Raw genomic sequence first — 13,754 nt, 5'->3', positions numbered from 1 at the left:
TTCCCTTTCAGTCTCAGACAACTTAAAATCATCAAAATACAACTGCAGTACTATAAACACACATTAATAAATCTAACAAGGCATGGGAAAGCTTCCAGTCCAGAAGAAATGATAATGTCTAATTAGAGATAGCAACACTATGTCCTCACAGACAGCCCAGGTTCCAACTACATTCTTCAGCGGAAACACATAATAAGATAACCATGGAGATTTAAAACCTCTGGGATTTCAGCTGTTTTCCAGGTTTTCGCATTAGAAGAAAATGTTTTTCATCCAGTTAGGAAGAGGATTCTGCCCACAGATATTGCAGTCATCCCAAGACCTTCACATCTTTCTTCCCAGCAGTAGAAGGAAGGCTGGATGAAGGAGCAGGGTTTGCATGAAAGCTGAAAGTCTTTTCCCATTACGTTCCTTGACAGGCAGAAGCACTCTCAGGTCAGGCTTTTGGAGATGCTGCACCTGAGTTTCTCACTCAGCATTTCCAGAGAAGAAAGAAGCAGTGAATGAACCTTTTAGGTATCAACTCTCCTGGCTTTTTCCCCAGAGGATTGCCAGCCCTGTACACAGATTTCCTTTCCCAGGTCTTTATCTTAACTCGGAAATTACATACTTCGTTTAATTGCAATATGCATTGATTCTTTGTGTTGCTGCTAAGGATATGCACTTCCATGTGCTTACATATATGTTCATTATACCTGCATACTTATTTGCATATCTATGTGTATGTGTACACACACATATACACATGCAGTTATCTTGCATTTAGGAGATACACATGCACAGCATACCCTAAGTAAGATATTTAACTCATCCCCTCATTAAGCTTTACCAATAATGAGAAATCTGGAAAGTGATCACATGAAATACACATTTTCCATTTAAATAAATGCTTTCTGCTACAGATACTTATAAAAAACAAACCCATGTATTGATTTGTAACAATTTCCATGTGCTTGGTGGCGTATAAAGCATAGCAAGATGTCATGGAGTAGTGTTAGGTATAAGTAGTAGATCTAGATTTCGATGAAGTCTTTCTCTGAAGCTAATTCCAGTATTTACCCAGAATAGAGCAATCTTTGAATACTGGGGATGAACTACTTTAACTTTTTTTTTCCCCCAACTGTATATATTTCAATGTATTGCTAAATTATATGTAAGTTTTCCCATCAGCACTGCAACCACTTTTATTTTAACTGGAAATACAGAGTGGCTTTTTGAAATACAAAAAGACATAATCACTTATTTTTTTACATCAGCAAGTTATATTTTCTATAAACTGGAAAAAAAAAAAAAGGTGTATTATATCCTCTAGTCTCTCCTGGAATGGTCAATCCATCACTAGACTTACTTGATTGTTCATTCATTTTCAGAAATACGTTGACACAGACCTCTCTGTGAAATAGACTCTTCCCTTTTCTTCCATTCCTTAACTGGTATGTCATATTTTTGCCTCTTTGCATGATTAATGTTGTTTTGAAAGCTTCGAGAATCAATAGTCTCAATTGTACACAACTGTATTTTAAATATGTTCTGTTATCTTAGTTTACGAGCCAACCTGCAAAATATGTTTCCTGTTGGACTTAACAGGTGTGAGTGGTGCAACTAGTGATAATGTAGAAGGTTTTCTGATCTGAGTGAGTCCTTGCCATGAAACCAGATCCTCCTTGCAGATTCAGGAATGTGGTGTATCTGGTAAGATTTCCCTCCAGATCTCCAGGAAGCGTGTTTCTTACTAGATTTCTTTTTTCCTTTTCTTTTTTTTTTTTTGAAGTGCCACTGTTTTGTCTTGCTCTTGCTGTCCTGGAAAGATTTTGCACAAAGGTGCACAAGACATAGCTGGTGCAACATATTTCTTCATGTCTGTAGCCAGGAGATACATCCATGCTCTCAAATTCCTCTGTCTTCCTCAAATGTTCAGCATATTCAGTGTATTGCAGGATCAAACTTTCAGTGGATACCCCTGGGGAAATCAGAAGAAAGATTCCTTGAAGCCAGTTAGCACCATATATATTCAATGAACACAAAGGGGATGAGACAGAGCATAATCCAGTATTTGAGGGGTTTTACTGGCATGATATTGCGAAGATCATGTTAATCCATGCTGAGAAACACTGCATGTTTTGTGAGGGCTAAATGTGTGTTCTCTGTCAACGTAGGAATTTGCCCCATAAGTGCTCACAGTACTCCTGTTTTCTAACTCAGAATCAGAAACTGACTGCCCAACTGAGCCTGGCCCATGCTAATCCTTCAATGTGCTGCAGTCTGAAGGAGGGAAAAGAAATATTTTACTGGCAGGATCCTCTTTTCACCTCAATATATTTGATATTATGTGCTTGACAATTTGCAGAAGTATGGAATATTAGTCCTAGTCCCAGAGAAATAGATCAGTGGATGGGGCTACACAATAATCTGTAAAATCTATTTATAAATGTTGCCAGCAACTTCTATGGCATCTATGGAGTCCCTGCAACCTTTCATATTGTTATTAAAATTCCTACATATCCCTACAATACTGTGTGTGTCTCTATGGCCTAAACCATTACTAGAAAATAGTTACACCACTGTAAATTCAGAATATGAATGTAGAAGAACCAATCCATTTCAGAAGAAAGATGGGCAGAGGAGTAGAAGGGAAACCTGCTGAAAAGCACAGTTGAACCCTTTGTACTGTGGAAATGAATCTCGTTTTGATGCTGGGGGCTGAGTTCATGTTGATGCACAGAAGTAAAACAAGAGTATTCAGACAAGTGGAACATGATCTGATAAGCCTGGAAATAACTCTGTCAGGCTATTCAGCCTGAATGACATCCCTGTCTGTGTCCTTTCAACACGTTTGATTTGAGTACAAGCTTCCCAGAGGAAGGCTTTTCCTGTGCTTTCTGTCCTGCTTCGCTACTTCACAAACTCCCTGATGGCAGAAGCAGCGCAGGCCGATGTGAGAGAAGAGTTATACACTTTTCTAGAAGGGACAATATTTCTTCTGTGGTTTGAGGGTTTTTTTTCAGCATTGTAACCTCTCTGTCCTTTCAATATGTACTAGCCAAACCTTTTCCTTACTCTGCCAACTTAATAAGGTAATGAAGTTGTGCCTTTCATTTATAAGATGCTTGAACTCTGTGTGTGTACATGAACAGATAAAGTTAGAAACAGGTCTACTCAGGTTTTTCCAATATGACGGAAATGAAACAATTTTTATAGACTTCCCAGAGTACAATTTCATTAAGGTCAATATTCACTGAATGAAACTTTTGCAAAATGTATATCCTTATTACATGAATAAAATCCAACAAGATTTGTGCCTGAAGATTCATGGATATGAATAATGTTCACACAATACCAAATTTCACTAAACTTAATATAAAGATTTATATTTGAATTATAGTCTTCAATTTGCACGATTTATGCCCTAGCGGTTACATGACTGCATTTATCAGAAAGGGGCTGTTCTTCAGTGAGGTAATTCTACTTAAGCTTGTGATCATTTGACTCTTGATCAGTGAAGGGAACTGAATCGGATTTTGTGTGTCTGTCTTTTCATGTTTTCCACCCTCATATGCCTTAAATCTGGCAAGAAGGATACATATTTCAAATCAGGATATGAATCACCTGCCCATGAATCAGCCAAAGGCAGGCTCTGCACCTAGCACCATCTTTAATATTTCTCCAAGACATGCTAGTTGTTCTATCCACAATATGCATCACCTTTAGAAATATGAAATATTTTTTATAGGGAAAAGTAAATACTCCCCACTCTTGTTATTTAATCTTCACAGTATATCATATTGTCTAAGTGTTTACTTCTGAGCAATCAGGCACGTCATAGGTGGATTGGAGATCAGAAGTCCTTACACAGTCTTCAGACTCATACTGATATCTCCAAAGCTGTTGTGTACCCATTACCACAGATTGAATGGTATTGGCTTTGGGAGAGGGATATTGACCAAAGTCAGAAAATTGGGGAAGCATGGGAAAACTTGGATCGGGATGCAAAGGTGAATGAGTTGACTCTGCTGGGCTATGGCAAACAATGAAGATCATCAATATGGTGTCAATAATGTGGCCACTTATACTTGAAAGAAATCTTATTGACTATTGTGATATCAGTTGTATTAATCAATTAACAAATAATGTTTTCATCTTAATAAGAAAGAACCGAATAATCTCGAATAGATTTAGCATGCTAGAGTAGAAATAGCAGGATAACCATCACTTAAAATAAAACAAGACAAAACTCTTCATGCTTTTTTCCAAAAATATAATTCAAAAACCAATAAAAATGAAAATTAAAGGGAAAGAATCACCAAAAGCACCTTTTATTCATGACTGATGCCTCTTCTGCAGCTGCAAGCACATTCATTTCTGCATAATCCTTAGCAGCGCAGAAGAAAGAGATCCTTCAGGTGAAAGGTTACCTACATTTATAATGTCAGGTACTGAGACTGGTGAGGTAAAAGGTAAATGGTAATTTTATCATTAGCATGCCTGACCCCTTACCCCCACCATATCTCATAGGGGATGTTAAGAACGGCTCACCTGTCAAGATGCAAACACTTAAAGGTCAATGCGCACAGAAATCTTCAAGAGCTCACAACTGAATTGCTGACACCTTTTATTATCACCGCTTAAATAAATGATTCAAGTGGTAAGACAAGGGTAAGATTGGTTTAATGTCAAGATTTGCAGTAGGAATTCTTGGAGTATTATTTTCTAACCTCTGATTACCTGGATATGATTTTTTAATTCTAGAACTGTATGAACAACCACGTGAATTTCACATTACTTAAAGAAGTTTAAACACATATTTCTCTTTTGCAAGGCTTTCCAGCACTGCACAAGGAGGAAGTTTTGCTTTCACTGGAACAGTGAGTGCAGAGTCCTAGATCCACTATCATCCTAGTGTACATTGTTAGAAAACTTGTTGACCCTTGTACATGAGAAGTGGATAGTCATGACTTATGGAAGGATATCTTGCAAACTGATGACAAAATTTTTTAAACTCTTGCTACACTTCATTGTACATCTCAAAACATTTTCCAAGTCGTTTTTACATTGAAAAGTTCTGAAGAGTGGATACATCAGCACCAGGTTTTGGAAGTGCACCAAGGTTTACCTATGCATGGAGTATTTATAGGATCAACAAGTGTGATTCTAAGGGGTGAGTGTAATTTACTCCTGACACTATATATTACATCTCCCGTTGTTAATAAAAGGACCAGTCAGGTATACAGGACCCCTGAGCATGACGTACTTAGAGCTGATGCTCTGCAATACTAAAGCAAAAATTCAGTATTAACGCTGTAATGGACAGTCACATAGCAGTGGTGTGTGTTGATCAGGACAGAGAAATGGATCCATCTCTGATTCTGCTGCTCATCAGGCACTGTCAGTCATTTCCTCTCTTGGAAATGACTGACTTCAGTTTTATGGAGCTCTCACAGCAACACAAAGAAGAAATATGAAGCAGAATGGAGGAAGGTGGCTTATGTTACCCAAAAAGCAGATCTTACTCCTCTCTCAAGAACATGCTAAAAATCTCATAACTCTCTAAGATCTTCTAGAATGAATCTCCTTTTCTTATACCTGTTACATTGCTTGCTATTTCCAGTAAGACCATACCAAACCTTGTGCAAGTGAGTTACTCTGAAGGGAGAAGTATGTTCTTTTGGGGAGCTGTCAATGGTGAAGCGAGAGGAAGCAGGGTCAATTTGGCACATATGTGTGGTTACGACTTGATGTTGCTTGAATGGTGAGTGGTTTGAGATTAGTGTACATGTTAAAGCTGCCTTACGTAGAAGGTTACAATACTTCATCAGTAGAGGATACCCTGAGCATCCACCCCTATAAAGTAGCAATATTTTCAGTTTGACAGTACAAACACAGCAATTGATTATTTGTGTGTGACGCAATCCCTCCGCATCTATCTCTTTAGTCCTCCACACACAATGATCACTGTTCTCATTAATCTGATGTCCTCTGCCTTGTCTCCATCTACTCAATCTCTCCTCAGAAATAATATATTCACTTCCTTTGACTTAGTCACCTTCAAATTTACTTCTCCAGGTAATGTTCTAGATAAATTTCCCATATATTCCATGAAACTTCTTCCTAAAACAAACACCACTGAAGCTGTCAAATGAAAAGCTTTTTCCTTCTCAGCTATCACCTATATCACTAGCATACTAGAGCATTTTATACTTTTTTCCTGAATTATTTTGTTCTTGCCATCTTGTTGTTCTGTTGCATAAAGACCTTTACACAAGTAAGTTGTCTCAGTGGGACTTAAAGTTAGCCTGATGCTTAAGCACTTAGCTGAGTCAAGGATGTCATAAGTGAAGTGCTGGAATTACAGTTGCCATTTCATAAAAGGAATCACATAAAAATACATTCTTTTGAAGGCAACTACAGCTTTCTACCTGCAGAGCTGCTTTCATCGAATTTAACACACAGAACAAAACTGTACAAACTGCAATCTTTTTTGCCTTGCCCTTCTCTTGTGCATCAAGTACTTCTGTACTATCTTGATTTTGACTATACACAATTAAGATAATGTAGAATAGTTTATAACCATTATAAAAATATTTTTAATTTTTTACCTGATCACCTGAGGAAGACATCTGCTAGCAATAAAATTATTTTTACCACATGCCTTTCAGGACATGAGAGAAATAAAACACTTTCATTTTTATGCAAGTATTATACAACCATGCTTAAGCGAAACATCTGTTATGCCTCACCTTTTTATGCTGCTTGGTTGTTTTTCTTGGTTTTTTGGATGATTTATTTTCCACACCATCAGAAGTATTCAAAGAGTAATCAACAGGCGAGATTACCCTAGCAAACACTCAAAAAAGCTCAAAGATACAGAGGCTTCCTCATTTGCTTACTATGCAAAGCTATTTCTTTTTGGATCACAATGGTCCCTACTTCAAATCTGATTGTGAACATGTGCAGAACATGCTACTGCCTCTGACGCTAGCTGGTCACCTGCATATGTGGAAATAGAGTCTCCTAAATATGGAAAGAAAGCATCGTGTTGCTGCTCCAGTCTGGATGTTGACATGTTAGATAATAAAAACAGATAGTCTCGATTTGTAATACAGTACTGCTGATGGAAACCAGCTCCTAACAGGTGGAACATGACAAAATATATCCAACTCACCATCTTTTCCCTGCAGAAAAGGGTAACTGATGCACTTGCACCTCTCCACAAAGGTGGAAGATGCTTCTCTGACCGTTTCCAAGACACGGAAGAAGGCAGAGATGCCTGAAGGTATGCACACTTTTATATCTGTTGATATATGCTGCCATAAACCCCACCATGTTGTGAAACATGTCTCATTCTGTCTGCACAAGGAAGTAAAATTGAGAAAAGCCTGGGCTGAATATTCTGAAACATTCTTGGTTTGAGAAGTTGATATTCTATTCCAAGATCAGACCCCCCCTTTCTTACTATGTAGCCACACAGACTAACACAAAGTAGATACAGATCACAAGTAGTTTCATGTGGAAGTATCTGATGCTTACTTTTCCTCAGTGGAAGTGCCAAAACAACAGTGCCCAGGAATGAAGCATTCGGCCATAGCGCTTCATGATAATGGCTGTTTTTAAATATGGTTGTAAGGCTTTCAGGTAGCTCTTCCCTCCATAATTCTGCTCCCCTACAATCCACTTTCTTGTGCACATTTGTGAAATCAGACCTCAGTGCAGTAGAGGAGCAGAGAGTCAGATTAATGTATTCTAATACCTCCTAATGTAGACCAATTTTTTTTGTTGTTGTTTTGTTTCTTAACAACCTCCAAATGCAAAATATGTAGGAAGTAATGCATAAATTCTGGTTATAGTGTCATCCCCTAAGAGACAAACACAGGCAGGAGCGTTTTTATGGAAGAAAAAAAAAAGAACATTCAATTTTCCACTACAAAACAGGTGCACTCAGATTTTCAAAGTACATCACACTTGTCTCTCTTGTTTATTTAATCCTAATTTATTGAATCAAGACAAAGAATAGTACAGTTTGGTTTTCTGGCATGTTCATGTCCACGGCAAAAAGAAGGTCATTGCATTTGGGTACTAATCTACCAGTGCAGTAAGCCGTGATTAAAATGTCTTGGTAATGTTCTCAGAAAAGCATTACAACTGCTTGAATCCATATCCATCCATGGCCAGAGAAGAGGGGATGCTAGTCTGGTTTGGTTAAATACATATAAACTTATTCCCCAGTCAGTCAGCTAGAGCAGTAGCCCTGCATTTCAGCAAGCTAAATAAAAAGATTGCCTGGGGTCAGGATAAAAGCAAAGGTACGCAGGGCCATGAAATAGTTTTTACTGTTATCATTTCACTTCAGAGGACCCAATAGAGCTCTCACCAAAGATCATGAGTGACCTCAGCTCTCCTTATAAGTTTTTTATGCCCTTAAATTTATTATAATGTCCACCAAGAAAGTGAAGGGTTAAATGAGAAGGGCAACTGGGGGAGGGGGGGGGTGTGTTGGCTTTGTGTTATGTTTTAATTCTGTGAAGGAGACTGACCTTTGGACAGATAAGCAGGGAAGGATGGAGTCCTTAGAATAAAGTGAAATGAAGGTGCAATGCAAAAAAGATATATCTGTTCAACTTCTGAATTAAGTTCTGTGTGCCTGAGCCTCACTTCCCCTCCTGCCACTGCTGCAGCTTCTCCTCTTCTTTTTTTCATAATCGTTCCTGTTATGAGTCTTTGTTCACAAAGGTGGAAAACACGGAGGGCTCTAATGATGCATTATCACAGGTCAGAGAATGAACCACATAAATCTCCCTGGCATTTGCCTCCACACAATACCTCTAAAAGGACAGCAGCATTCCTTAAAGATGTAGCTTTTCCCCAGTCAGACAACTCAAACAAGGCAATGCACCTGTGGGCTTTTGCCAGGATAATCACCTTTTCCTCTTACTGCTCCTTGGACAGCTCCGACCTTGTCCACTATTCTTCAGTCTTCCATGGTTTCTGTAATGAAGACTAAAATTCAATTGTACATCTGGGACTAATAGCTTTTAGATCTAAATTATTTCTCTCGCAGTTACAGTCAGACTGTCATAAACATGCAAGCAGTGCAGTACAGAGAGGAGAGATGCTTTCACTGTAAAAGCCATTTTGAAAGCAAAGCTTCAGTATAATTTAAAGATGTTATTGTTATACTTGGAGACTGATGGAGCTGTCTTTGAAGACAATGTCAGTTCTGCAATTGGCTTGGTTTAAATCAACAGAAAAGGAACCTGGATTGTAGAGAGGAGCGAGAGTAAGACTATGTGTAAAATATCAGTAATCAATGGCAGTTGCATTATTGTCATGACAGTATGATGGCAGTTCAGTGAAGCAACTATGAATATTTCACAGTACCACTGAAAGCAAAGACTTTCAAAGAAATAACAAGGTTTACTATATATTACACAAACAATTACCAAGGATAGGATAGAATAGAATAGAATAGAATAGAATAGAATAGAATAGAATAGAATAGAATAGAATAGAATAAATTTTGTCATATATTTCAAGAAGAAGTATATCTTTTAAATCAAAGACCATTGTACAGGTTCTCAGCTGTTGTAAATGAAATAGCAGCACCACTGAAGTCAATGCACTATTTCAGATCAACTTAGTATTATAAATTTGCAGCTTAATTTATGATGACTCGCTTCACATTTAGACATTACACTAGTGTTGACTCGCTGAAGACATCAACATTGCCATTTTGTAGGAATCTAGGTCCCCTTTCCTTGCACCCTGAATTGGAATGACCAGTTGTACATGGAGAGACAACAGAGAATTGAACACTTGATTAATACTTGTGATATTGCCAAAATAATGGCAGTTGTTCTTAGGGCACCACTGGCCATATGGAATCAAGTGCAATACTGGCAGTTCCTACTAGCTTTGAGTAATCCATTGATAAACATTTATATTGTAGAACATAATCAAGTGTTAACTTAACTGGAAGCCCATTCTCTTACAAAGAAAAAAGTCAATGCAAACAATTATGGCCTCCAATATGCTACCTGTGCTGGTATTATAACTAAACTCACAATAGGCTCATATTGTATGTTTAGGGAATATGTCTTGTGCAGACTTGCTCTTCATCCTGACAAGGATTCTCCAGTCTTGTGGGCATTCTCGTAGACCTTAACAAAATAATTTTCCCCTCCTCTATTTCCTTGTGATGGTTTGATTACTTAGCAATAGAAAAACTAGTAATTGGAGACAGTAGTCATGAAGTAGTAAATTGGCAAGCGAAAGTTGTTCTGTATATGCTATTTTGTATGTCTGATGCAGATGTGAATTCAATCACAAGACACAAAGCCATAGTGGACACATTTGCCATTTCTACTGTTCTCAGAACTAATTTTTCAGAATGAAATCCCATTTATTTTGCACAATGATCATCTATTTATTTCTCTCTTGGTTCATTTGTGTTTTATCATGTTTCCTGCACAGCTGTTTTGCAGCTGTTAGCATAAGCAGAATCTTTCCTTCTATCTCCAGACTAAATGTTGCATATATTTCTTTTCTAGGTGTTCTCCGAACAGCATGTTTTCTCATCATGATGCCTCTAGACAGACTAGCAATCATTTTCCATCAAGTTCAACTTTTACTTATGGTTTTAAAACAAATTTATCTAAATCACAAAAGCATATGTTCTTCAATCTACTTATTTTACATTCTCTTTCATGAACATTCAGATCTGATGATCAAAGGCACTTAATTGGTCCCTCGTTAAAACTCTTTGGGTGCTGGGCTTTGAATTGCTTTACATTGCACTCAGATGATTATCTTTCTTTTAGTCATACAATATTATAAAGCTATTGCATTCAGTCATTTCCAAAGCAGAACTGGAATTTTCAGTATGTTGTTCCTTTTACCAATGCCAATGAGAATGAAGTTGTTCTGTATACTCTAACATGCTGATTGGATTGGCTTTTTCATAAACAGTCATAAACAGATACTTGGCATGAAAAATAATAATGCTTATATTGCATTCGCATTGCACAATGCACATCTCTCCCTGCAGAATAGCAGGTTTTGCTAACCAATGTTTCATGACAGCTGTATCTTACTTCCTATGAATGCAGCAAGGGGTCAGCTGAGAGGATAAGCCTTTGCACAATGAATTTAAAGCATATACATGATGAAGTGCATGCAATCATCAGCAAGTGTTGGTGAATCTGAAAATAGACACAAATTCCACACATGAAATTTTGAATCTGCCAGTAAAAATGGTAACAAAAACTGACTCCACAGAGAAGAGCAACATCTGCCGAGGAAACTCCTGTGATGGACATCAAGTTAATGATATTTATCTGCTGAGAACTTGGAGTGAGAAGCAGATTAGAGAAAAAGGTAAGAGAAAGAACAAAAAAAAATTGCTTTTTTGTGCACACAGATAAATTACAGAGCATTTTGGTTAATACTTGTCTTAATGAAGACCTAGAACAACTTCAGAACCAAGGAATCTCCAGGATCTGACAAATGAATCAGAACTAAAATATATTTATCCAACAATAAACAAGTTATAAGAAATAAGAAAGGAAATTTTCCTTCATCTTTGCTAACACTGTAAAACTATAATTGATTAAAATGAGAAGATGCAAAAAAAGGAGCTCGAGAGTCAAAGACATATCCTCATGGAGGTACAGTCAATGCTCTAACTTTGTTCCAAAAATACACACATTATCAAGAGTCCTACAGGGTTCACACGCTCTATTCTAACTTTCTATTGGTTACATTCACTTTCACACACTATATCTATAACTTTATTGACTCTACTAGCCAAGGCACATTTCCAGGTCCCCCCATCTTCTGGTTTCTCACACCCTGGATAACAACCTCCTTCCTTGTTTTCCTCTATGCAGCTTTCTGATATCTACTGCTCAAGGACACACATCTGCTGCTGGAGAACACAGGTCCCTGCCATCCGGCACGCAGGCCGGATTGTGTAAGCAGGCCTGAAGCAGTATATGTCCTGCATCATCTAAGATTCTTTCAACAATTGATGAAGCTGCAACTCTTATTTAGCTGTACCAACTCCTGAAAAAGCTTTCATTGCCTGGATTCTTTTTATCCCTGTCATCATGTTCTCACCAGATTTATAAAAAAGATAGCACAACCAACCTTCCACCCAGAAATACAAAAGTGCTGATCACAAAAGTTTTTCCTGTGACTCTATGTAACAGCTGATAATAAAATGGTGCTTTGCACAGTAAAGACGCCATCTGGCATTTTATTATTGGCTCCAGTGCCTATTGGCAATTCAAAGCAATTCAGATTCACCAAAGTAAGACCTGTGAGCCTGCTCTGTCCTGTCAGAACAGTCAGGGTCTGCAAATGACCTCTTTAGGTTTCAGGTAAACTTCAGTCTTTGAGCTCAAGGTAGAACTGAGTATCACATCTCCATATCCCACAGTATCACTAATACATTGTCTTGTCTGTTACTCAGAGTCTTTCCTTCTAGGAAACTCAGCCTTAGTAAAGATATATAAATAAAATAAAGATAACAGGCAAGGCAGCAAGAGATGGACCTCTGTACTGTGCTGGTGCTTGCAGTGGGGCAAGACTACCCAGGCACCTACCTGGTCTTTGGGTAGGCAGTGGCCAGCTTTCCCTGGTGCTATTTGGGCTGGGGTTACATGGATAATGGGAAGTAGACCCAGCCAGGACAGCAGACCTCAACTGCTCAAAGGGGTATGCCGAACAATATAACATTGCACTCACTATAACAAAAAGCATGGGAGAAGGAAAAGAAGGGGGACATGTTTGGAGTTAGGGTGTTTGTCTTCCAAAGTCACCATTGCCATGATGATGGAGCCATGCTTTCCTGAGGATGAGTGAACACCTACTTGCTGGGAATACAAATGCTGTAACCCCAAAGGTCCCCTCAGAATGACAGAATCTCAGAATCAATTGGGTTGGAAAAGGCCTCTGAAATCATCAAGTCCAACCTATGACCTAACACCACCATGGAACTAAGTGCCATGTCCAGTCTTTCCTTAAACACCTCTAGGAATGGTAACCCCACCACTTTCCAGAGCAGTTCATTCCAATGTCTAATCATTCTTTCTGAAGAAATTCCTCTTAATGTCCAACCTAAACCTCCCCTGGCACAGCTGAAGACTATGTCCTCTCATCATATCGCTAGTCGCCTCAGAGAAGGGGCTGACCTCCAGTCATCTAGGACCTCCCCAGTTATCCAGGACCAACGACAAATTATGGACAATGCCTCACTGAGCTCTTCCTAGCTGGAAATTAGGCACTACACAGCTGCTCACTCAACCCCTTCTCTTTCCTCACACACCAGTGGAATGGGAAGGAGAGTTAAAAGTCTAATAATTAATAATTTAATCATTTAAATAAATTTAATAATTGAAAACAAAGTAAAATACAATAATAATAACTATATTATAACTATATTATAATTATATTTTAGTGAAAATCATAGTAACAGTAGTAATAATAATATTGTTCTTGTTGCTGTTATTACTATTATTACTGTTATATTATGGAAAGAAAAAACAAACAAGCAATGCACAATACAATTGCTCATCACCCACTAACCGATGCCAGATCCCCATTCTTGAACCCAGATCAGCCCCCAGTTTATAAACCAAGAATGATGCTCTATGGTGTGGAATAACTCTTTGGCCAGTTTGGGTTACCTGTCTCAGCTACGCTCCCTCTCAGTTTCTTTTGTGTACCTTCTTACTGGTAGACCATGAGACACAAAAAAAACC

The 13,754-nt window shown here is 38.1% G+C and overlaps 1 long non-coding RNA gene across 1 annotated transcript; it reads right to left on the bottom strand.

Annotated features, from left to right (window-relative positions):
• Positions 1 to 1,717: 1,717 nt before the first annotated feature.
• On the bottom strand, positions 1,718 to 12,901 carry LOC113952226. Its single transcript, XR_003529456.1, has 4 exons — positions 12,864 to 12,901; positions 11,058 to 11,192; positions 8,914 to 8,979; positions 1,718 to 1,960 (listed from the first exon to the last, which is right to left on the bottom strand). It is a non-coding gene; the product is annotated as an uncharacterized LOC113952226 (long non-coding RNA).
• Positions 12,902 to 13,754: the final 853 nt, after the last annotated feature.

Source organism: Corapipo altera, unplaced genomic scaffold, assembly GCF_003945725.1.
Source record: "Corapipo altera isolate COAL_440 unplaced genomic scaffold, ASM394572v1 60, whole genome shotgun sequence".
Taxonomy (NCBI): domain Eukaryota; kingdom Metazoa; phylum Chordata; class Aves; order Passeriformes; family Pipridae; genus Corapipo; species Corapipo altera.
Note: the sequence above shows the minus strand (reverse complement) of the source record. Positions and strands in the feature narration are given on the sequence as shown.